At 34.4% G+C, this 26539-nt stretch overlaps 1 protein-coding gene across 7 annotated transcripts in view; it reads left to right on the forward strand.

Annotated features, from left to right (window-relative positions):
* Nucleotides 1-26539, forward strand: part of LOC141447210 (calcitonin gene-related peptide type 1 receptor-like) — a 444034-nt gene that overhangs the window by 1452 nt on the left and 416043 nt on the right. The window lies entirely within an intron of this gene.

Here is a 26539-nt window from a genome sequence, read left to right on the forward strand (position 1 = left end):
CCTTTAAAAAAGTGAAGTAATGCCTATTTATTCAGGCAGTTTCTACGTCTAACTACCAAATTAAGTACTGTGGACGGAGGCGCGGATTGCAAATATACTTTAATGCAAATTCCTTTTATTAACCATTAAATAAAATCCAAGGCCTAGGCTGGGAATCAAACCCAGTATACCACAACTGTGCCTTAGTATTGTAGGCCAGAGCCCCCTAACCGTTCGGCTACTGTAGCGCCTAATACTGCGGCGTGGCTATCAAATAACGAGACTATTGCTGTAAAACATTTTATTTTAAAATTTATACATATTTAGTTATTATCACCTTCAATATACACCCCTCCCCTATCCCTATAACGCTCCATGCGAATTTACCATCGTTCGAAACCGTGCTGGAAGTCTTTTTCTGTCAGCTCCTGCATGACGCGTGCCGCTAATTCTTTCACAGCTTCAGTGGACTGAAATCGTATTCCTTTTAATGTAGATTTGACTTTGGGGAACAGATAAAAGTCACATGGGGCCAGGTCAGGCGAACAAGGCGGATGGCCTAAAAAACTGGGATGTTGTACTTGGCTAGAAACGTCTTGTTACAGACAAGGCAGTGTGAGCCGGCGCTCTTGTCTTGATGGAGAACCCCGTGACTTGTTCTTCACACAAATCGGGTCGTTTTTTTCCTTACTCTTACACGGAGTTGAGCAAGCACCCTCACCGGTAGTAATGTTGATTAATTATAATCGATATTTTCATCCGTTTTGGACGTGGAAGGGCGAACCCAGGCGGTCATCATCTCCGACATCTTCTCGGCCATCTTGGAAACGCTTGAACCACTCAAAAACTTGCGCACGTGATACAACATTCATCGCCATAAACTTCTTTTAATTCAAGATAAGTTTCAGTAGCGGTTTTACCAAGTTTCAATGTGAAATTTCACGACATTTTCGTTGCTCTACTACATGTGTAGTATCATGTTTTCGGGCAAAACGAAACTAACACCTCTTACACAAACGACGGTTCCGGTTAGACAGATTTCACTACAAACACACGTGAGACGCTGCAATCGAAAGAGAAGGCTTTACGCTGCTGCACAGCTATCGGTCGTTACAGATTTGGCGCATGCATAGTACTTCTGTAGCAGCATCAGTCAAAGTTATTTACTTTTAGCTTTACACACTTGCGAATTCTATATCAACATCACAGGCGCCACTTTGTGTTAAACGTACACATTTAATAGATGTTATAAAATAGTAAATCGTAACTTCTCTACCAATTCTCCTCACGATATTAAAGAAAGTTACCCCTCAGTGTTTACCACTCAATGATGGCCATAGATTTAATAGGTACTTTAGATTCGTAATTATCTGGTTCTCTAGCTACAATAGAACTAACCAGTGAGTTCTGATATTTTTTTTGTTTTGTTTCCAATAATAAGTAAGAATCAACTAATCGTGAGTATTTTCTACGTGATTCCAATCGTTCGTGTTATTTTATATTGTATTCTAATTGCGTTGCACATGTGCGAACTAAAGTTGCATTTTACAGTTGTGTGAAGTAAAAGATGTTTATTAATTCACACGTTTTTGTTATTGTTAATAAACTAAAAACAGTAGAAGATAAAATTAGAACTTTTGTAGTATATACGTAAATAAGTCTAAAAATAAACTAGTATTTCTATATAAGAGAAACACAAAATTGAATCTGAATAAATAAAATGCCAATTAGTGTTGGTTTATATTTAGTAAAATACCAAAATTTCAAAAATGAGTTACATAATAGTCATAATTAAGTATGAAAATTAAGTGGTATTGCAGCAATACCACGGCCTCTCTCCACTCACTGGTAATAAGGACCATTTGATGTGTTCTTTATTAGTTAATTTCAGACTTTTACTTCATCAGGTCAGGGATAATGTCCCATATTACAATCTCAAAATAATTTCGTTTTCTTCTTTATTATATCTATCGAAGAATGTGGTCCGTATTTCTTTAAACCAAAATGTCACTTACCTTTTTAAAAATGAAGAAAAATCCAAGAGCAGATTAATTTTACAAAATTTAAACACAATTTTTGCCCCAGTTGTTGAATTTATTTTTACCTATATTCGGTATTACATCTGGTTTTGACTGAAGCCAGAATAAATAATTAATTTTTTTGTATCTGTCTAATCGATTCAATTATAAATCATGAGAACAAGTTAAGTGATGCCTCACTGTAAAAAGAATTCCATGCAAAATTTTAATCAAAATTTGTCAGAAACTAAATTGTGTTAAGTTCTCATCAATGTTCCTTGAAGAGAAATTTAAGAATACATTTTTTAGTAATAATTTTTTTTAATAAGTTAGAACAGCGTTTCCCAACCTTTTATTTGGCTCACGTACCACTTGGTAGTACATCATGCTAAATTGTACCACTTCGTAAAAATGATTGTACGAGGGTCGTTTGGAAAGTCCGTGCAAAAATAAAAACTACTTAATTTTTTGGGGTAAACCCTTTTTATTTTTCAACATAGTCTCCTTTTAGGCTTATACACTTCGTCCAACGCTGCTCTAGTTTGTTGATCCCTTCCGAATAATAGGATTTGTCCAAGTCGGAAAAATAGCCATTCGTTTCTGCAATCACCTCCTCGTTTGAATAAAATCTTTTTCCCGCCAGCCATTTCTTCATATTGGGGAACAAATAGTAGTCCGAGGGAGCCAAGTCTGGAGAATAGGGGGGATGTGAAACGAGTTGGAACCCTATTTCCATTAATTTTGCGACCACAACTGCTGAGGTGTGAGCTGGTGCGTTGTCGTGATGGAAAAGGACTTTATTGTGGGCCAATCGTGGGCGTTTTTCTTGCAGCTCGGTTTTCAAACGGTCCAATAACGATGAATAATATGCACCTGTAATAGTTTTACCCTTTTCCAGATAGTCGATGAGGATTATTCCTTGCGAATCCCAAAAGACAGTCGCCTTTTTTGGCGCAGATTCCCCCTTGGTAACCCATTGTTTAGATTGTTCTTTGGTCTCAGGAGTGTAGTGATGTATCCATGTTTCATCCACAGTGACGAAACGACGCTTAAAGTCCTGCGGATTCTTCTGGAACTGCTGCAAACCGTCCTTGCAACACTTCACACGATTTCGTTTTTGGTCAAGCGTGAGCAATCGCGGCACCCATCTTGCGGATAGTTTTGTCATGTCCAAATGTTGATGCAAAATATTATGTACCCGTTCATTCGAGATGCCCACAGCACTAGCAATCTCACGCACCTTCACTCTTCTGTCATCCATCACCATATCATGGATCTTATCAATGATTTCTGGAGTAGTAATCTCAACAGGGCGTCCAGAACGTTCAGCGTCACTTGTGCCCATATGGCCACTCCGAAAATTTTGAAACCACTTATAAACTGTTCTAATCGAAGGTGCAGAGTCACCATAATGTTTATCAAGCTTCTCTTTAGTCTCCTGCGGCGTTTTGCCTTTCATAAAGTAGTGTTTAATCAACACACGAAATTCTTTTACGTCCATTTTTTGAAAATCACTCGACTTCCTCGATTCAAACGAATGCCAAACACAAAGAAATAGACCGATCTGGCTGAAACTTGGCGTGTGTTCTTCCAAGAGATGCTACTAACTAAACATAACCTCGATACGCGCCAGTGGTGCTATCTCTCTGACTTTGCACGGACTTTTCAAACGACCCTCGTACAATGTATCTGTTACAAAGGAGTTCAAGTCCATGTTCACTTTATAAACTTTGTAAAGTGTAGGATCTTCGTTTTAAAACTTTTTTTAAATAATTAAAAATTGCGAACATATATTTCTCTTCAAAATTATTAATTAATTTACAAAGTTCTTCTTTAGGATTATTATATTTGTACCCAAATCTTCTAAATTAATTTCTTTTAAGCATTCAACTACCTGTAAGTACCAATTAAATTTAATGTTGCTTGGATAGAGCTTACTCATTACAATGTCTCTTTAAGCAGATCTTTACATAGTTATCATTTAAGTTCTGTCACATGATAATTCTATTAAATTTTCTTTATCTTTTATCGATAATGATGTAGCTTTTCCTAAATTTTCTTTATAGAAGGAGTTTGAAATCCAATTATCATTTGTACTTTCGGGTTTTGGGAAAATACTCCATGAAAGACAATTTTAATCCTGTTAAATGTGCTATTATATTTTCTCGTATATCTTGAGACAGACTAACCTTATTACTTTACATATTAACAACTTTACTGTATAATATTATTGATTAAAATAATTTTTATGCATTACAGGAAAAAACGTTTCTAAGATATTTTTATGCTTTAACTTTTATGTCCGCCATTATTGATTATTTTTCGCGTTCCACCAACCAGCAACTCGCGTACCACAAGTTGGGAAACGCTAAGTTAGAAAGATGGAGATTCTATTCAAGTATTCTTAAAATTTTCTTTTTTATATTAGGGCCAACTTCTGTCATTCCAAAATTTTTATAATTTAAGTCATTAATACAAGAGAATAAATAAAGGGCTATTTAGTCAAACGAACTATTGAAATACACACTAATAAAGCAAGATATGCGCTTGTACAGAGAATTGACAAAACGATTTTGGGGCACTCACTTCATCTTTTCTTCCAAGACAACTTCCAAAGAAAGCCGAAAGATAGCAGTAATAATTGGAGTGTGGAGAACTGTGTAAAATGCTAGGCTGCCATTAATAATGCTCGTGAATCATGCAATTCAAAATGATTTTTTGGTTTACAAAGCTGCAATCGTTTGCTAAAAAATTCGAAAAATAATTTTTTTGAAGGCTCACCAAAGAAAAAGGGGAAGGTAGGCCACAGCTTATTTTCAATTTTGTTCTAAAACATTTATTACTCGAGAATGGAATTAAGCTTTTGTTGTGATACGACAATTTTTTTAATCACATAAACTGAGATTTACATCATATAATAATGATTGACGAGACACTAAAATAAAAGTTTTAGAATTGTGACAAGTACAGTCTAACAGTATGTCTTTCCTCAGATGGATTGATAATAGTTATTTATTTAACAAGTGCGGAAAGTAGTATTTTTCCTCACACGAGGCAGGGTTAGCACGTACGAGCGAGCGAAGCGATGCGAGTGCAAGTGCAAATTGCCGAGTGTGAGGAAAATACTTTACACTCGAGTTAAATATTATATTTTTTCTGCAACCATTAGGGTTATTAACTAAAAAAAAAAACTAAACAGGAATCACTAGAATCCATTTTAAATTTCTATAAGGTAACACCATAACCTTTTTAACTGTTATAATTAAAAATATCTAATTATTTATTAAAATATTATTTTTATTTTTAACATTCGTTTTTTAATTATTTAGTTACGTTAAATAAGCTTATTAAAGTTTTACAGAAAATATTTAATAACAAAACTTCTTATATCAAGGAAGCACAATAAAGTTTTTTCACTCACAAGTGCGGAAAGTGACACTAATGGGAATTTTTCCCCACTAGTGAGGTAAAGTTGGGCATTACACAGCTGATTTTAATTGAGTAATGAGAACATTCCTACATGGTTGCAGAAAAATATTTGTATTTCACTTGTATCTCTAATAATACCAGTATAATAGGCACATACTTTCAATCTTAGTTAAGATACTTGGCTATTTACAAACTATCATCAGACTGTGTTAGTTAATAAATACACTATGGGGTACGGATTTACGTAATTTCTTAGTTTTTGAATAGACTGTCAACTGTCATTCTATTTCGTAAAACACTTTACTAAAGACTCTTCTATTTTACGAAAATAGTAATTTGTTAAAAATATATTAAGATTTTTTTAAAAAATTTTACGTCCTCCATCTGTCTTATTTCTGTTGGTTTGCTGTTAAATATCCAGGCTGTCATGATGCTTGGTTTTAATTTAGATTTAGTCAGTCTCTTTGATGGTACGTTGAAATCATGTTTATTTCGTTTTGTTGCCTGTTGTCACTTACAACTTTATTAATCTCTCTTTTGATGGTGTAAAGTTAGCTTATTAATAATAGATCTCATTGAATATGATATTTAAAAGAAGTAAAACAATGGCCTGCAACTATATTGACTCATCTTTAACATCAAACGTCTCTTAATGGCTCTTTTCATCATTTTAGGAGTAATTAAAGACATTTTTTGGTACCTCTCCATGGTATATTAGCACTCCATTCTAGATGGTCCCAAAATATGTTGGTCAACAGTTCTCATCTCTTTCAACTTCTTCAGTTAGAAGATTATTGAAAAAGCATGGCACATTGTTTCTATAGTAACAAAAAAAAAAACTCGTCTTCAGAGAATGAACGAAAAGCACTACACTTAACCCAAACTGAACAAATTTTATTTAAGAAGTTGCAGCAGTTGTTTGGATGTGTGTTAGAATAACTGAAAAAATCAGGTCTGCAAAAGGATTGCAGCAAAAATAGCAATGGAAACAACTTTGAGAAGTCATCCAGTTCAAAAGAATATAACTTGAAAAAAAGCCACAGCTTACTTTATATTGTTAACAGTTTTTTAAGAATCAATGTTTACACTCAACATTGTGCCCTCCATTTTAGGAAGGTTGCTGGAGCAACGTTACAAAAGAAATTAAAGCAAGAATAATATCGATTATTAATATCGATCGGTTATTGATTACTGGAAAAAGATTTACGATTCAAGAAAATGGTAAGTGAAGCCCATCTGTTAACATACAAAATATAATGTGTGATACCTACAGTCACAGAGTTCGGTGCTGACAAAAAATGTCTGCCATGTTTTTTTGGTGAGTAGAATTCTCGGATTTGTTTAGAAAAAAAAATGTAAAATGGATGATAAGATCAAAGCAGGAGATGAAGGGCTTTATCTGCAATAAGATATGTTGGAGGTTTATTCATTGTTACTGGGCTTGACCACTTGGTAAGTAGGTCGAAGGATAGATACCCCCAAAAAAACGATGTATCTAGACCGTCTAGAAAAAGTAAAAGAAATCTGGACAGGTCTAAACTGAGCAGGATGGATGATATGGTGAAGGATTTTATAAGGTGTTAGGAGTTAAAGGATTGAGACTCTGGTAAAGAAATAAGTAAAAAAGGAAAGAAAACAAAAATAATTTCATGAATGAATCTTATGTTGGAATTGGTTAGGGCAACAAACATTTTATAGCTATAAAAAGTATTTAATTTTATGAATGAATCTTGTGTTGGGAATTGGTTAGGGCAAAAACATTTTATAGCTATAAAAAGTATTTAATTTTATGAATGAATCTTGTGTTGGGAATTGGTTAGGGCAACAAACATTTTATAGCTATAAAAAGTATTTAATTTTATGAATGAATCTTGTGTTGGGAATTGGTTAGGGCAAAAACATTTTATAGCTATAAAAAGTATTTAATTTTATGAATGAATCTTGTGTTGGGAATTGGTTAGGGCAACAAACATTTTATAGCTATAAAAAGTATTTAATTTTATGAATGAATCTTGTGTTGGGAATTGGTTAGGGCAACAAACATTTTATAGCTATAAAAAGTATTTAATTTTATGAATGAATCTTGTGTTGGGAATTGGTTAGGGCAAAAACATTTTATAGCTATAAAAAGTATTTAATTTTATGAATGAATCTTGTGTTGGGAATTGGTTAGGGCAACAAACATTTTATAGCTATAAAAAGTATTTAATTTTATGAATGAATCTTGTGTTGGGAATTGGTTAGGGCAAAAACATTTTATAGCTATAAAAAGTATTTAATTTTATGAATGAATCTTGTGTTGGGAATTGGTTAGGGCAACAAACATTTTATAGCTATAAAAAGTATTTAATTTTATGAATGAATCTTGTGTTGGGAATTGGTTAGGGCAACAAACATTTTATAGCTATAAAAAGTATTTAATTTTATGAATGAATCTTGTGTTGGGAATTGGTTAGGGCAAAAACATTTTATAGCTATAAAAAGTATTTAATTTTATGAATGAATCTTGTGTTGGGAATTGGTTAGGGCAACAAACATTTTATAGCTATAAAAAGTATTTAATTTTATGAATGAATCTTGTGTTGGGAATTGGTTAGGGCAACAAACATTTTATAGCTATAAAAAGTATTTAATTTTATGAATGAATCTTATGTTGGAATTGGTTAGAGCGACAAACATTTTATAGCTATAAAAAGTATTTAATTTTATGAATGAATCTTGTGTTGGGAATTGGTTGCGGCAACAAACATTTTATAGCTAAAAATGTATTTAATTTCATGAATGAATCTTATGTTGGAATTGGTTAGAGCGACAAACATTTTATAGCTATAAAAAGTATTTAATTTCATGAATGAATCTTGTGTTGGGAATTGGTTAGAGCGACAAACATTTTATAGCTATAAAAAGTATTTAATTTCATGAATGAATCTTATGTTGGAATTGGTTAGAGCGACAAGCATTTTATAGCTACAAAAAAAGTATTTAATTTCATGAATGAATCTTATGTTGGAATTGGTTAGAGCGACAAACATTTTATAGCTACAAAAAAAGTATTTAATTTCATGAATGAATCTTATGTTGGAATTGGTTAGAGCGACAAACATTTTATAACTACAAAAAAAGTATTTAATTTCATGAATGAATCTTATGTTGGAATTGGTTAGAGCGACAAACATTTTATAGCTACAAAAAAAGTATTTAATTTCATGAATGAATCTTATGTTGGAATTGGTTAGAGCGACAAACATTTTATAGCTACAAAAAAAGTATTTTGAAAAAAGTAAAATAATTTCTAACTACCAAAATGTTGTTTATATTTTTTTTCCGCCATGATAAAACGAAGAAGTACATTTTATTTGTTTTTCGTTAAATGGGTAGTCCAATCATTGATTGTGCTCTGCCGTTTTGACATTTTAATTTAAATTGAGTTTTTGAAAGCGAAGGAATGAGAACTTTTTACTCCTAAAATAAAAAAAGAATATTGATATCTGCGAATAAAAGCCATGGAAGGTTAGCCCACTATAACCTGCCGACCCGCTCTGCTACTTGTTACTAATCCATGAACTTCAATATAACTTGGTTAAATTAAAGTCTGTGATGTTTAATCCTTTTATTATTATTAATATATTTATTATTTCAATTCTCTCGGAAACCTCTTCAAGTCGAAAGAGCTAGAAGGGAAATTAAAGTGAACTTCACAAATTGATTTATTAAAATTGAATTGTTGAATAAAATTCCAGATTAGTTTTTATTGCTAATACGAGGTCCGTCTAAAAATTATCCGACCTTTATTTTTCTCTGGCAAAATAAAGACGATAGCGCGGCGCCACTGCTCTCAGTAAAGGAAGACACCTTCATGCGCATGTAGACACCTTCCAGTGCATCAGTCGCTGGCTGTGGGTCGCTGAGTGAGGTGCTACACAACGTGTTCGTCGGATTACCGATTCTCTCAAGATGACTGAAACATCAAATTTTGTCAAAAGCTTGGTGATTCTCAAAGCGAAACGATTCAGCAGGTGTTTGGAGACGAAGCGATGAGTGTAACACAAATTAAGGAGTGGTTCAACCGTTTCAAAAATGGCCACACATCAGCGGAGAGTGACCAGCGTTCTGGCAGGCCCCCAGACTGCTCGAAGTGCAGCCGTTGTTGAGACTGTGCGAAATTTGGTGATGGCAGATCGTCGCTTGACCGTGCGCGGGAGATTGCCCAAGAGGTTGTACGAGGGTAGTTTGAAAAGTCCGTGCAAAAATAAAAACTACTTAATTTTTTGGGTTAAACCGTTTTTATTTTTCAACATAGTCTCCTTTTAGGCTTATACACTTCGTCCAACGCTGCTCTAGTTTGTTGATCCCTTCCGAATAATAGGATTTGTCCAAGTCTGAAAAATAGCCATTCGTTTCTGCAATCACCTCCTCGTTTGAATAAAAGCGTCACTTGTGCCCATATGGCCACTCCGAAAATTTTGAAACCACTTATAAACTGTTCTAATCGAAGGTGCAGAGTGACCATAATGTTTATCAAGCTTCTCTTTAGTCTCCTGAGGCGTTTTGTCTTTCATAAAGTAGTGTTTAATCAACACACGAAATTCTTTTTCGTCCATTTTTTGAAAATCACTCGACTTCCTCGATTCAAACGAATGCCAATCACAAAGAAATAGACCGATCTGGCTGAAACTTGGTATGTGTTCTTCCAAGAGATGCTACTAACTAAACATAACCTCGATACGCGCCAGTGGTGCTATCTCTCTGACTTTGCACGGACTTTTCAAACGACCCTCGTAGTTAGTGCAACTTCAAAACGGAGGTCCTTTTGTTCCGGCGACAACAACTTGGTCACTCTCCGCTGATGTGCGGCCATTTTTGAAGTAATTGAACCACTCCTTAATTTGTGTTACACCCATCGCTTCGTCTCCAAACACCTGCTGAATCTTACGAATTGTTTCGCTTTGAGAATCACCAAGCTTTTGACAAAATTCGATGCAATGCCTTTGCTCATCACGTTCAGTCATCTTGAGAGAATCGGATCCGGAAGTCGGAGAATCGGTAATGCGACGAACACGTTGTGTAGCACCTCACTCAGCTACCCACAGCCAGCGACTGACTCGCTGGAAGGCGGTGACAAAATTCACACGTGCGCATGAAGGTGTCTTCCTTTACTGAGTACAGTGGCACCGCGCTATCGTCTTTATTTTGCGAGGGAAAAATAAAGGTCGGATACTTTTTAGACAGACCTCGTTTATCTCCAGCCTTTATTTGACTCCATTATCTATTTTATTTTCTATTTACTTATTTTCAGTAATGCACTGAATAATTGAACGTGTTTGAGTATCTGAGAAGCAAACAGTGCAGAAGGTTCCAATCTTGAGTTTATTATATTCTGTAGATTATAGACTTGACAAGATTTAGATATGGTGATGGATGACAGAAGAGTGAAGGTGCGTGAGATTGCTAGTGCTGTGGGCATCTCGAATGAACGGGTACATAATATTTTGCATCAACATTTGGACATGACAAAGCTATCCGCAAGATGGGTGCCGCGATTGCTCACGCTTGACCAAAAACGAAATCGTGTGAAGTGTTGCAAGGACGGTTTGCAGCTGTTCCAGAAGAATCCGCAGGACTTTAAGCGTCGTTTCGTCACTGTGGATGAAACATGGATACATCACTACACTCCTGAGACCAAAGAACAATCTAAACAATGGATTACCAAGGGGGAATCTGCGCCAAAAAAGGCGAAGACCGTTCCTTCGGCCGGAAAGATTATGGCGACTGTCTTTTGGGATTCGCAAGGAATAATCCTCATCGACTATCTGGAAAAGGGTAAAACTATTACAGGTGCATATTATTCATCGTTATTGGACCGTTTGAAAACCGAGCTGCAAGAAAAACGCCCACGATTGGCCCACAAAAAAGTCCTTTTCCATCAAGACAACGCACCAGCTCACACCTCAGCAGTTGTGGTCGCAAAATTAATGAATTGGAAATAGGGTTCCAACTCGTTTCACATCCCCCCTATTCTCCAGACTTGGCTCCCTCGGACTACTATTTATTCCCCAATATGAAGAAATGGCTGGCGGGAAAAAGATTTTATTCAAACGAGGAGGTGATTGCAGAAACGAATGGCTATTTTTCAGGCTTGGACAAATCCTATTATTCGGAAGGGATCAACAAACTAGAGCAGCGTTGGACGAAGTGTATAAGCCTAAAAGGAGACTATGTTGAAAAATAAAAAAGGTTTACCCCAAAAAATTAAGTAGTTTTTATTTTTGCACGGACTTTTCAAACGACCCTCGTTTATCTACTGCAACCCAAAAAAACATATTGGGGCTGCCATTAAGTGTCTATTCACACAGATTATAGGCGATTTAAAGTGTATAAAATTTATTTGTATTTGAACATATATGTATATATAAAAATGACGTAGTAGTCTTTGCCCGTCGGTTCGTTTTATACTCAAAACAGTTTCACGCCAACTCCGTTGGCTTTAAATTTATTATGAGAGAATTGTGGATATTATTGTAAGTTTAGGAATACGGGTAAAAAAAAACGCTGGTATTTCATTTGAGAGCCCTCTTGGGATCTTACAGTAACCTCGCTATCAGAATCACCCAACCTTAAATATTGTACTAATTTGTCAAATAGATTTTTCTATTTTATTTTTTTACTTTTATACGAAAAACGCTTCAACCATTTTTATTTTATTTTTTTAACATTGTACTCATATTTTACTAATTTTAATCAACAACTTTTATGAGTAGTAAAATCTAAAACATTTTTTCAATTAGGTAGGGTTGCCAACTGCCCTTTTTTGGAAAGGAATGTCCCTTTTTTAACACCTGGTTGTCCTTGTCCTTTCTTAAACTAGGAGTCCGCCTTTTGTCCTTTTTTCAGATATTATTCATACAAATCTAATTTATTTTATTGTATTTTTGATTTAAGTTTTGACTTCCGAGACTTCTTCATTTGGCGTGTTGTTTTTCTGTTCTAACTGAACTGAATAGGTCAACAGGTTATTGGATGTAACGATGAACAAAATGCAAAAAATGGTACTGGATTTGATGGATTCTGATTAATTATATTCTTATGGGAGGTGAATTCCTTTCATAATGCCGCTCGCTGTTTTGAGGGCTACTTTTTTGCAATTAATCACAGATTTCTGCATCAATTCTTAAAATAACCACTATTCATGGTATACCTTTCGAAAGGTGTTTGTATATGGATGTTTTTCATGAATAGTGCACGTTTTAAACTTATATAATATTTTTGAGAAAAATGAAGTCGAAAGTTTTTGGGAAAAAATTAGAAACTTGCTATTTCTTATGTTTGGGCTACAAAGTGAAATACTTAATATTATTATTTTGGAATATAAATTAGCTTATTTAAAAGGTAATTTAACCTTCTTTCCAATGAGCTTATTGAAATTGCTGTAGATTTAATAGTTTGAGAAATACTAGACAAATGCTTGCTAAAAAGTAGTAATACCTTGAAAAAAACATAAAATTAAAAATATCTATAAAACGGAGCCGAATCGAGCCATAGTTTATACAGAATTTTTTGTTGCAAATGATGCCCAGAATCGCCTCCCGAAGTAACGGGTAGTCTTATGCTGAACACCCTGTATATTCCCGGGCCCCAAAATCCTGTCGAAGGCCCTGTATGTTCCTAATTTTTTTAGGGTGTCCTCTTTTTTGGAACTTTATAGAGTTGGCAACCCTACAATTAGTAGATACAATTTAGGGTTCAAAGCAAACTTCAACTGAAAATTCGAAATTAACTCTAAATTGAATAGAATTTTCTTTTTTTCTCCAATGACTCCAATCATTTTCCTCTTGTCTTTGTATGTGTTTAGAACTGTATCTTCTATTTATAAAATTTTTGTGGAAAATTTTTTTTTGGCATTGTGAAAAGCGATTGAAAGGTTAACACTTTTTAATTATTAGTTTTCTTTGTTATTTGATTCTTGATTTCCGTAGGAATCGTAAACCCATTTATACATAAATATACATAGTGTATAATGTAGAATCAACAAAATAACAACGAATTTAAAGCATCTAATACAAAAATATGTAAAAAATAAAACCAGGCAATTAAATTGTTGCACGGGGAACATAATGTGGTAAAATAAGTAAATAACAACTCTTCAACAAGAATTAAAAGTTAATTGAACGTTTACATACATGTATATATTTAAAAATGAAAATAAAAATCTTTAAATACGTTCATCTATTTGTGATCGTTGGTTGGGGCAGCGGTTGTATAGAAAACAAATAATTTTTAAAAAATATTTTGTGAATTGGTCTAAGTTTAACCTAATAACATTTACTATTTTACTCTTTTTCTTATTAACTTTACATTTAAATTAACTATTAATGAAACACTTATCGTAATTCTTAATAACTTAAAGAGCCAGCTTGTTTTTGAGGTTCTGAAGTTAAATGAGATTTCACTTTCTACGTAGATCAGTGGTTCCCAAACTTTTTGACCCGTGGACCCCTTTTTATAGTCAAAACTTGCCCATGGTCCCCTTTTTATAGTCAAAACTTGCCCATGGACCCCTTTTTATAGTCAAAACTTGCCCATGGACCCCTTTTTATAGTCAAAACTTGCCCATGGACCCCTTTTTATAGTCAAAACTTGCTCATGGCCCCCTTTTTATAGTCAAAACTTGCCCATGGACCCCTTTTTATAGTCAAAACTTGCCCATGGACTCCTTTTTATAGTCAAAACTTGCTCATGCCCCCCTTTTTATAGCCAAAACGTGCCCATGGACCCCTTTTTATAGTCAAAACTTGCCCATGGTCCTCTTTTTATAGTCAAAACTTGCCCATGGACCCCTTTTTATAGTCAAAACTTGCCCATGGACCCCTTTATATAGTCAAAACTTGCTCATGGCCCCCTTTTTATAGTCAAAACTTGCCCATGGACCCCTTTTTATAGTCAAAACTTGCCCATGGACCCCTTTTTATAGTCAAAACGTGCCCATGGACCCCTTTTTATAGTCAAAACGTGCCCATGGACCCCTTTTTATAGTCAAAACGTGCCCATGGACCCCTTTTTATAGTCAAAACTTGCCCATGGTCCCCTTTTTATAGTCAAAACGTGCCCATGGACCCCTTTTTATAGTCAAAACTTGCCCATGGTCCTCTTTTTATAGTCAAAACTTGCCCATGGTCCCCTTTTTATAGTCAAAACTTGCCCATGGACCCCTTTTTATAGTCAAAACTTGCCCATGGACCCCTTTTTATAGTCAAAACTTGCCCATGGACCCCTTTTTATAGTCAAAACTTGCCCATGGACCCCTTTTTATAGTCAAAACTTGCCCATGGACCCCTTTTTATAGTCAAAACTTGCCCATGGACCCCTTTTTATAGTCAAAACTTGCCCATGGACCCCTTTTTATAGTCAAAACTTGCCCATGGACCCCTTTTTATAGTCAAAACTTGCCCATGGTCCCCTTTTTATAGTCAAAACTTGCCCATGGACCCCTTTTTATAGTCAAAACTTGCCCATGGACCCCTTTTTATAGTCAAAACTTGCCCATGGACCCCTTTTTATAGTCAAAACTTGCCCATGGACCCCCTAGTGAAAAAGCTACATAAATGCGTAGTATAAAAATTACAAAAAAAAACATTTTGTTGAAGTATTTATTGAAATTATAACCTTTGTTTAAAATAAAATTTAAAAAAATTAACAATTTGGATGAACGTGATGAGATGTTATGAGTGTATTTATATCCGGCTCAATGTTTGTGAGTAGCTACCGCGAATCCCCACGAGTACTCTTTGGTTCAGGTCCGCATGAAGAGCCGTTAAGTGTTCGACAGTGAGCAAGCAAATCTTCATCTCTATTTTCGCAATTTCGAAAGATTTGGAAACTGAGAACGTTCTCCTCTTCCCAAGTTTTGTATTTACAGAAAACGTTTTGCAACAAACGCAGATATAACTCTTTTAGTTTTGATTAAATTTAATTGGTCACCTGGTTAGTTTCTAATTTTCATAATAATAAAAATAGATCACAGTTTTATTATTTTATATTGAACCTTGCGCGGACCCCCTGACTTTATACAGGGACCCCCAAATCAATTTTAATTTTCCACGGACCCCTTGAATGATACCGGGGATCCCTGGGGGTCCGTAGGGACCACTTTAGGAACCATTGATGTAGACAAATAATTTTGAGACCAATTGCTTTTTTATGAAGATTCAAAGTTGGAACAAAAATTTGAAAATTACAACCTTCAACTTTGCACTGATAAAAGATTGGCAACATTGTTGAAAGCCAGATATTTATTATTTTTTTTAAATAGAATCGTTTCACAAATCAATGTTAGACTATTTTTTTGCAACTTCAGTATTATAACTAAAATGACAACTATTTCTAACATCTAATAAAATAAAAACTACCTCTTAGAACTTACCATATAGAAAACAGTATAATTGGTAAGACTGCTTTACTGCAAACAATATTATTTTAAGGTAATTAAAATTGATTCTGAACTGCAGAGTTTTAAGATAGAATCTAGCCTCAATTTGCTCTTTTCTGTAATATGAGCATATGTTTTAATTAATCTATGTACGAGCATTATGTGCTGGAGGCTGAATTGTAATTCCATTATTGGTTAGCGTAGAAAGATCTAAATAGTGCAACGTCATTAAATCTTATTTTAATTTTCTATTAATACGAGGGTCGTTTGAAAAGTCCGTGCAAAGTCAGAGAGATAGCACCACTGGCGCGTATCGAGGTTATGTTTAGTTAGTAGCATCTCTTGGAAGAACACACACCAAGTTTCAGCCACATCGGTCTATTTCTTTGTGTTTGGCATTCGTTTGAATCGAGGAAGTCGAGTGATTTTCAGAAAATGGACGAAAAAGAATTTCGTGTGTTGATTAAACACTACTTTATGAAAGGCAAAACGCCTCAGGAGACTAAAGAGAAGCTTGATAAACATTATGGTGACTCTGCACCTTCGATTAGAACAGTTTATAAGTGGTTTCAAAATTTTCGGAGTGGCCATATGGGCACAAGTGACGCTGAAAGTTCTGGACGCCCTGTTGAGATTACTATACCAGAAATTATTGATAAAATCCGTGATATGGTGATGGATGACAGAAGAGTGAAGGTGCGTGAGATTGCTAGTGCTGTGGGCATCTCGAATGAACGGGTACATAATATTTTGCATCAACATTTGGACATGACAAAGCTATCCGCAAGATGGGTGCCGCGATTGTTCACGCTTGACCAAAAACGAAATCGTGTGAAGTGTTGCAAGGACGGTTTGCAGCTGTTCCAGAAGAATCCGCAGGACTTTAAGCGTCGTTTCGTCACTGTGGATGAAACATGGATACATCACTACACTCCTGAGACCAAAGAACAATCTAAACAATGGGTTACCAAAGGGGGAATCTGCGCCAAAGAAGGCGAAGACCGTTCCTTCGGCCGGAAAGATTATGGCGACTGTCTTTTGGGATTCGCAAGGAATAATCCTCATCGACTATCTGGAAAATGGTAAAACTATTGCAGGTGCATATTATTCATCGTTATTGGACCGTTTGAAAACCGAGCTGCAAGAAAAACGCCCACGATTGGCCCACAAAAAAGTCCTTTTCCATCACGACAACGCACCAGCTCAGAATGGCCATTGCAGAAACGAATGGCCATTTTTCAGACTTGGACAAATCCTATTATTCGGAAGGGATCAACAAACTAGAGCAGCGTTGGACGAAGTGTATAAGCCTAAAAGGAGACTATGTTGAAAAATAAAAAAGGTTTACCCTAAAAAATTAAGTAGTTTTTATTTTTGCACGGACTTTTCAAACGACCCTCGTATACTATTCACTTTTTAGAGGGAAAAAAAAACATTTTACTCATCCTTATTATTATTTTTTTAAAAAAGGCTAATTTTAGAAACTATTGTGAATAAAGAGGAAAAAAACCCGCTTACTAGTCTGAAAAGACTTGAAATTAACCGTCGGAACAAATTACTAAGTCTAACAAGCAGACAGTTGAAGTTATCATTAGAACATAAAAGACTTAATATACAACTCACTACGGACTTGAACTGTGGCGTTCAACCAAAAAACTTTCAAATTCACCAAAGATTAAATTAAATCTTTTCAATCAAAAATACTTCGTCAAATTATGGTCACTCCATTTAATATCTCTAACGCTACTCTTTACAACGAACTTAAAATTTAATTTGCTACTGAAGAATCAAAATCTTTCTCTTCTTTTCTGCAAAAAAACATCTGGTTCAAAATCTAGTCACTTACCTCGCTTTCCCAACTTGTCCAACACGTCAATTGAGACGCCGATGGCCTCCTAAAATTGTAGGAGCGAACTCCAGCAAAAATGATACCGTGGTGGGCAACTTATCTTCTCCAGGTGAACCAGCCAAGAAAGCTAGTTACATTAGATACACTGATTATAAATTTGGTGCAGATTATGGATGGCAAATAAATCGAATACGAAATATGATAGGTTATAAAAGGCTAGGTTAGAATGTTTATTAGTTAGAATACAAGGAAAAGTAGTATGTGCTTCACCACAGCCTTCTTTAATTTCATTCTTATTAATATCTTGAACAAGTGGATTAAAAGTGGCATGAAACATGTTTTCACTCAATAATAACTGAATAAAATATTTAATTCAAACTACCATAGAACAAATTTTTCCTTCATTATTATTAAAATGTTTTCTCTTTGTAATATATTTTACAAACTAGATTATGGGAACGTCTCTATTTTTCATTCGACCGAACGTAGGAAATGTAATTTACTTGTACTTGTTATTTTATTCATTTTTACGAGATCGCGTAATTTTATATTCTAAAAATGTATTCTTTAAAATTTTATATTTAATTAATTTTATATTTTTTTGTAGTTATACAATTTTGTTTTTTATTAAAAATATTAGCTTCACTAGTTTGTGTGTCAATTTCAATTCCATTTTTTTTCCCAGCGCAAAGCTGTTGATGTTTGCAACTCAAGTATACATATTATTATTTCAATATGTGGAAATTTTCGAGTGTTCCTTTCCCATATTGTGACACACTTGAGAATATGATCGAAAAGAGGCAGCATTCCTTTTACATTTTTGTTTGTATATTTATTTTCCCTAAAACAAATATCTCTGTTCTACTTAATTAACTTTGCAATGCATATTTTTCGTTATTAAATGTAACCGGTATTTTCATCGTTAAATTAAATATTTATTTTTGTATCTATTTTATTATTATTTTTGACTTTTTTTGGGCATTGGCTTTCGCCATACAGTCAGCATCGTCTAGGTGCTTATCACTAGAATATCACTCACTCTCCATTCTTACTTATAAATACATTCGCTTCACACATTCATCCCTCTACTATAACATATACAACTATTTACATAAACCTTACAACTAATGGATGGATCGGTACTCTGTGCTCTTGCCATCCTTATAGCTTAACCGAAATTAAAATCACCGTAATCCTTCTCTAATCATTTTCTTGCATTCATTCTAATCGGCTATATTTTTTTAATAAATTCATATTTCTTTGCTAGCTCTGCTATAGATTTAAGCACATAGAAGTTGGTGGAGAATATTATGTCTTCGTAGCGAAATGGTGCATCTAAATACTCTGTATATGTCGTCAAACATTCGTTTCCTTTCTACTACATAACGTGGGACATATCCATTATTATATGTTTGAAATCCTCCTCCTCATTACAATCTACACAAAGAGGAGAGAGGACCTATATGTTGAACCTGTGAAGATACGATCCGCACTCAGCGTGGTTCGCTCTCAGCCTGCTTATTAATCTATTTCCCTTTATTATTAGTATAAAGTATAAATTACACTTTCTATATATTGAAAATCTTTAAAGATGTGTGATCACAGTTGATAATTTTGAAGTTAAACCAGAAAGATTATTGAATTTTGGGAACTAAATACAATCTTTATTTTCTCGTAGTGTTTGTCACCCTGGGCATTGCTCTCTGTTCCCAAATTTGTAATTAGTAAAAAGTAATCGCCTCATTTTTTCTAGCGACTAGCAAACGTACTTTACTATTTCTCATATTAACCATTAAATAAAATCCAAGACCTGAAGACCGGGAATAGAACCCAGTACCACAATGCATATTAGCTTTGCATGTCTCGCCTCTTAACCCGCTCGGCTACCGTGGCGCCTATTAGTAAAAAGTATAACTTACAATTTCGAGAATAGAGGTAAAAGAAAGTAGAATGAATATTTACCCCATTTTTTATGTTCAATTTATTTTCCAAATTGGTATTCAATCTAATTATGGCTGAACTGTTTTTGCTTTTTTGGATTGATGCCTAGTCTAATTCAAATATTATGTTTTTTTCTTTACAACTTATTGTTAAAATATCGTTGAAATTGCTTTTATTATTTACATTGTTTGTAAATACTACCAATTGTTTATTTCCTAGTTGCTTTTATTACTAACAAATGTTTGGTGGATCGATTATTTTTGTAAACAAGTCTTTTTCTTTTTTTAAGGTCTTATTATTAGGGGAACCTAACCAGTTATCATTGTCTTCATCTTCATTGTTTAGTACTGGGAAGGGAAAAAAATACAAAGGAAGTTGTATTTCCGGCTACAGAATATAAAGCCATTGTTTCATAAATTAATTTTGGTGACAGTTTTATTAAACTTTCCTTCTCTTAATATAAAAGGGTTCGTTTTAAATTTTAAATTTGAAATTATTACAGGAATTATACGTTTTATTTCCGTATTATGTAATTTTAAAATGATTGCATTTTCGTTTTTGATGCCATTCCTCACAGACAAACAAAAAGACACATCTCTTGTGAAAATCCCTCAGAATTTTGAACTCAAACGATCTAAAAAAACTTCTCCAGTAAAAACTAGAAATTGAAAATACTCTTTCTTATTTGTAGAATAGAGATTTTTGGTTTTACAACAGTTTTTCTTAAATAAGATTCTAATCCTCTGTTCAAGTTCAAAATATAATCCGAAGCACAATCCAAACTTGGTGATTCTAGCCCAAGAGACAATTATAACGAAACTGTTGCTCTGTTAGCCCAAACTCTTGCTAAGTTTCACTTCTACTTCAGTTCTTATCGCCAAACTGGGTAGGTTTGAGCAAATTTCCCCTTCTCCGGTTCTTCCTTTTAGTTATTTTGAGAAGTTGCTACTCTGATGATTTCATGGTGAGTTCGTTAGTATGTACTATACGAGGCGTGGCTATTAAATAATGAAACTATTGCTGTAAAACATTTTATTTTCAAATTTATACATATTTAGTTATTATCACCTTCAATATACACCCCTCCCCTATCCCTACAACGCTCCATGCGGATTTACCATTGTTCAGAAACAGTGCTGGAAGTCTTTTTCTGTCAGCTCCTGCATGACGCGTGCCGCTTTTTCTTTCACAGCTTCAACGGACTGAAATCGTGTTCCCTTTAATGCAGATTTGACTTTGGGGAACAGATAAAAGTCACATGGGGCCAGGTCAGGCGAATAAGGCGGATGGCCTAAAAACCTGGGATGTTGTACTTGGCTAGAAACGTCTTGACAGATAAAGCAGTGTGAGCTGGCGTGTTGTCTTGATGGAGAACCCCGTGTCCACAAATCGGGTCGTTTTTTTCCTTACTCTTTCACGGAGTTAAGCAAGCACCTCACCGATAGTAATGTTGATTAATTATAATCGATATTTTCATTCGTTTTGGACGTGGAAGGGCGGACCCGGGCGGTCATCATCTCCCCAACGTCTTCTCGGCCATCTTGGAAACGCTTGAACCACTCAAAAAAACTCGCGCAAGTGATTAACATTCATCACCATAAATTTCTTTTAATAAAAGATAAGTTTCAGTAGCGGTTTTTAACGGTTCTTACACGAAACAACGGTTCCGGGCAGACAGATTTCTCTACAAACACGTGAGACGCTGCAATTGAAAGTGAAGGCTTTACGCTGCACAGCTGTCGGTCGTTAGGATTTGGTGCATGCATAGGTCTTCTGTAGCAGCATCAGTCTCGTTATTTAATAGCCACACCTCGTACATTGCTCTATTCAATAAAATATTTTGTTCTTGCAGTATGGTTCATTGCGTAAGTGAGCTTCTAATTTCAGAAGTTTAAATGTGAAACTTTGCTACAAATTTAAGCATTTTCATATCTATTAAATTTGTAATATCTTTTATCAATCTAAAAACTTATTAAGTAAGGTTAGCTACTTTCGAAATCAAGGCTACATCGAAAATATACCACTGAGTAAGATCTTTTAACGTATAGGCTTTGTTATTAGTGGGTTTAAAGTCCATAGAGCTAACATCAGGTAGCATATACTTAATATTCTATAGAGAAATAGCTCTATTACTGGCAAGAAGTCATTGAAAGTCCTGCGGATAAACTAACATGGCCACATCTTAAGGTGAAAACAAGCCTAAGGTAAAAAAATGAATCATTGTTTTAAGGAAGAATATCACCTTTCCCAAAAAATCATTTAATTTACAATCACAATGCAGGTCATTTATCTTTAGACCTTTCAAATGGTTTATTAGTTTTCAATAAAATTATATAATGCTCTAACAAATCTGAAAACAGATAACTCATCTCTCTAGTGGTTAGTTTTAATATGCCCGCAGCAGAGCAGGTTTACTTTACTGCATCTGAAAGTGGTACTACACTTAAGTATTTAAACAATATTTCATAGAGAAATCTAGCCACTGCTAACTTCTGTACTACTTTAATAGGATAAGGTAGAGAGAATTTTAGACGTTCAAAATTATAAACTTTAAATTATACGATTTCACACTGTGGAGATACAACTTTTGTGATCATACGTAGGTTATGATCTCGTAGGTTATGTAGTTGTAAGCAGATCTGAATTTATTACGCTAATGTTTAAAATAGAAGGTCACATCAAGCTAAGAAGATTATTTACAAAATGGCAAGTACTAAAATGAGGCCTATTAAAGTTTAAATTCATTTAAATTGAATAAACAATTTTATTTAAGAGATTTTTGTTGTATGGTTTCCTGTTGCTTTAGTCTGTAATAAATCGTTAGCTTCGGACATCCTCCATATGTTTGATACGACGTTAGTAATATTCTTCATTTTTTTACCATCTGCTAACTTTATTTCAGTTCTTGTTTTTTAAAAAGGTTGAAACATTATTCTGGTGTGAATTTGTAGAATACTCGCAACTGTTCGAGTATTCCTTTCTGTCTCTTTGGGGATGGTATTTCTTGTTGGTTTGGATTTCTTTGTAACTCTGTTTTTCACAATAGCAATGCGCTAAGGGTGAAGTTAATAAAGTGACAACAGACTTGGCTCGTTTTCTTGCAGAGACGACAGTTTGGGTGTGGGATTAATACGATCTCAAATTTTCTTCAGTATTATAATTTCCGCGGTTAGTGTTCTGTCTTTTATGCTGAGTTGGCATTTTTCTGCAGTGAATTGGAAACTGAGCCAAACTATAACAAATAAAAAAGTAAAAATAATTGGCCATCTATCCCGAATGCTAGGAAGAGATGGCCAACATGATAAACATAACTCAACGCGTACTTTTTGACAGTTCTAGAGGTCAGGATTCATTAATGTGTACTGTACTTACCTAATATGTAAAAAACAACACTAAAATTTCGACACATACATTCGCTGCAGCACGCAATATGCAACTATCATAAAATTTTTTGTTGAGACGATAATGTTTTTATTCTCTGAGTTAATTAATAACGCTTTGACGCAGACCAAAATGAACTCACTGTAGTCAGACATGAAGGTTCATCACTGGGGAGGTCACGCAGCGCCGTCGGACGACATTTCGGCTGTTGGCCATCTCTCCCGATTGGCCATCTCAACCGACTTTACCCTATGGAAAAACATAGAAAAGCAACATTTTCTTCTTTCGTAAAATTATTTTGGATAAGCCCAATCTTGGAGCCAAACAGTAAGCTACGCATGCCTTATTATTTTTCAAAGGCATCAGTTGGGGCAGCTCAGACGCCATTTCATTGAATGCAATCATTTAATTCGTAAACCATAAATCAATTTCAGCTAAAACTTGCAATTTAAAGCTTAAACCTAGAAGCTACAATTAATGTTGGATAGTATTTAGTTTTAGAGCTGGTTTTCATTTTCAGTTGCTTTATAGGAGTGGTAATGGCAGTTTGTCTTGAACTGTTTCTCTTATTGTTGATCCTCGCTTAATGTTGTTAGGCTGCTCAGTGGCAATGTGAGTTTCAATTAATTCTAGAAAACCATCCAAGACCAAAAACCTATTTACTGTAGGTTATTTTTGTTTTTGTTGCTAAAGTATTCTAACTCAACATGGATTACATTTAGTTGCAGAGGAGTAATACCTACCTCTTTATCGTAGCATGTTAGTTCTCTTGATAATTAAACATAGATTATAACATTGGAAAACTGTAATACATTGGCTTACAGTTATTTGCCTCTTTTAGTAATATCTTGGTATCCGCTAGAATGAATTCATGAGTGGATTGTTAATTAAATTTACCATCACACATCGAGTTCCTTCCGGTTTACTGTTTTAAATAATTTTGCAAACATATTTTTTGAGTATTCTTTCGAGGAAAAGTATGTTTTTGCTCTAATTAAAGATAATTAATAATTTTTCAATTTTAAAAGAGCGAGTATGTTGAGTTTTATATTGAACAACCTCATTTTATTCACATAGCTACGCTTCAGAAAAAATTTACACAATATCAATGGCGTCTAAAGCCAAAAAAAAATATAGGGTTTGCACAGGGTTGCCAACTCTATAAAGTTCCAAAAAAAAAGGGCACCCTAAAAAAATTAGGTACATTCAGAGCCGTCGACAGGATTTTGGGGCCCGGGTTTATACAGGGTGTTCAGCATAAGACTATCCGTTACTTCGGGAGGCGATTCTGGGCATCATTTGCAACAAAAAATTCTATATAAACTATGGCTCGATTCGGCTCCGTTTTATAGATATTTTTAATTTTATGTTTTTTTCAAGGTACTACTACTTTTTAGCAAACAGTTGTCTAAATTTCTCAAACTATTAAAGCTACAGCAATTTCAATTAGCTCATTAGAAAGAGGGTTAAATTTCCTTTTAAATAAGCTAATTTATATTCCAAAATAATAATATTAAGTATTTCACTTTGGGGCCCAAACATAAGAAATAGCAAGTTTCTAATTTTTTCCCAAAAACTTTCGACTTCATTTTTCTCAAAAATATTATATAAGTTTAAAACGTGCACTATTCATGAAAAACATCTACATACAATCACCTTTCGATAGGTATACAATGCATTGGGGTTATTTTAAAAATTGATGCAGAAATCTGTGATTAATTGCAAAAAAGTAGGTCTCAAAACAGCGTCGACATTACGAAAGGAATTCACCTCCCATAAGAATATAATTAATCAGAATCCATCAAATCCAGTACCATTTTTTGCATTTTGTTCATCGTTACATCCAATAACCTGTTGACCTATTCAGTTCAGTTAGAACAGAAAAACAATACGCCAAATGAAGAAGTCTCGAAAGTCAGAACTTAAATCAAAAATACAATAAAATAAATTAGATTTGTGTGAATAATATCTGGAAAAAAAGGACAAAAGGCGTCCTTCCCTAATTTAAGAAAGGGACAAGGACAACCAGTTGTTAAAAAAGGGCAGTTGGCAACCCTAGGTTTGCAGTCTGTATAAAACAGAGTTAAATTTTTGCACTGCTAATTTTAGCATAGCCTAAAACCATCAAAAATATAATCCTCATTTCTGTAGCTCCAAAAAATGCTAAACACACGTTCAAATGAAGCGTGCAACACTTCTTCTAACAGACTCTACAGCCTCCTGTATTGTGATGGGCCGTGTTGTCTACGGTGAAAAAGATGCCATCCCGAAGCCAAAATCTACACTGAAAACCTGCCAAATGATCTCAGCTTTAATTTTACAAAATAGAAAAGAAACATTAGAATATTTAACGCCAGAAAACACTAATTTCTTTGCTAGCTTGCAGATTTTCGAATTTGATTTTTCTCTACAAGTACCTTTTTTGTGGTTTCCTAAATAAGTTAAATGAATTTTGTTTTTACAAATTTCAGTTGGTAGTCTGATTGATACCGGTAAGAATAGTCACAGGAAAATAAGAAACAATTAATTTGCAGGAGGAAAAAATAATAAACAATGGCAAAATTATCGCAATTTTGGTTAGGTCAGGAAGTCTGATAATAGGACGAAACAATATATGAGCTTCTCTATCACACTTTATCACAAACAATTAAATGATTTAAATTGTTGTCAGCTAATTTAATTAGCAAAAAAATTATGTATATGCACATATCGGCAATACTATTTACAAATTCTATTGATTCTATTATATGCAAATTGATGCAAATTTTACTGATAAAATCGATATTATACGCCTTTATACTCCTTACTGATATATCGATAAAATATTCCTCTATTGTGCTTCTGCCCTAGGTGCTAATTGCCTTGTGAAGTTGATAAACATTAGGATAAGTTCTGGTTAACAATGCCCAAGTTAGATTTAGAATTTGAAAGAAAACTCCTAAGATAAGATGATGGCGACGTGAAAATTGAAAAAATAAAATTACTGATTAAATAAATACAATTAAGCACAACATTCCTTTGTTTGGTTAACTTCAAAATAAAGGCAATAAAGAATTAGTATTTTTTTAAATAAAATCTTTGGCATGTTACCAGGGTCGTTTGAAAAGTCCGTGCAAAGTCAGAGAGATAGCACCACTGGCGCGTATCGAGGTTATGTTTAGTTAGTAGCATCTCTCGGAAGAACACACACCAAGTTTCATCCAGATCGGTCTATTTCTTTGTGTTTGGCATTCGTTTGAATCGAGGAAGTCGAATGATTTTCAAAAAATGGACGAAAAAGAATTTCGTGTGTTGATTAAACACTACTTTATGAAAGGCAAAACGCCTCAGGAGACTAAAGAGAAGCTTGATAAACATTATGGTGACTCTGCACCTTCGATTAGAACAGTTTATAAGTGGTTTCAAAATTTTCGGAGTGGCCATATGGGCACAAGTGACGCTGAAAGTTCTGGACGCTCTGTTGAGGTTACTACTCCAGAAATTATTGATAAAATCCATGATATGGTGATGGATGACAGA

Source organism: Rhodnius prolixus, unplaced genomic scaffold (genome assembly GCF_049639745.1).
Source record: "Rhodnius prolixus isolate KJV_2025 unplaced genomic scaffold, Rpr scaffold_7, whole genome shotgun sequence".
Classification (NCBI taxonomy): Eukaryota; Metazoa; Arthropoda; class Insecta; order Hemiptera; family Reduviidae; genus Rhodnius; species Rhodnius prolixus.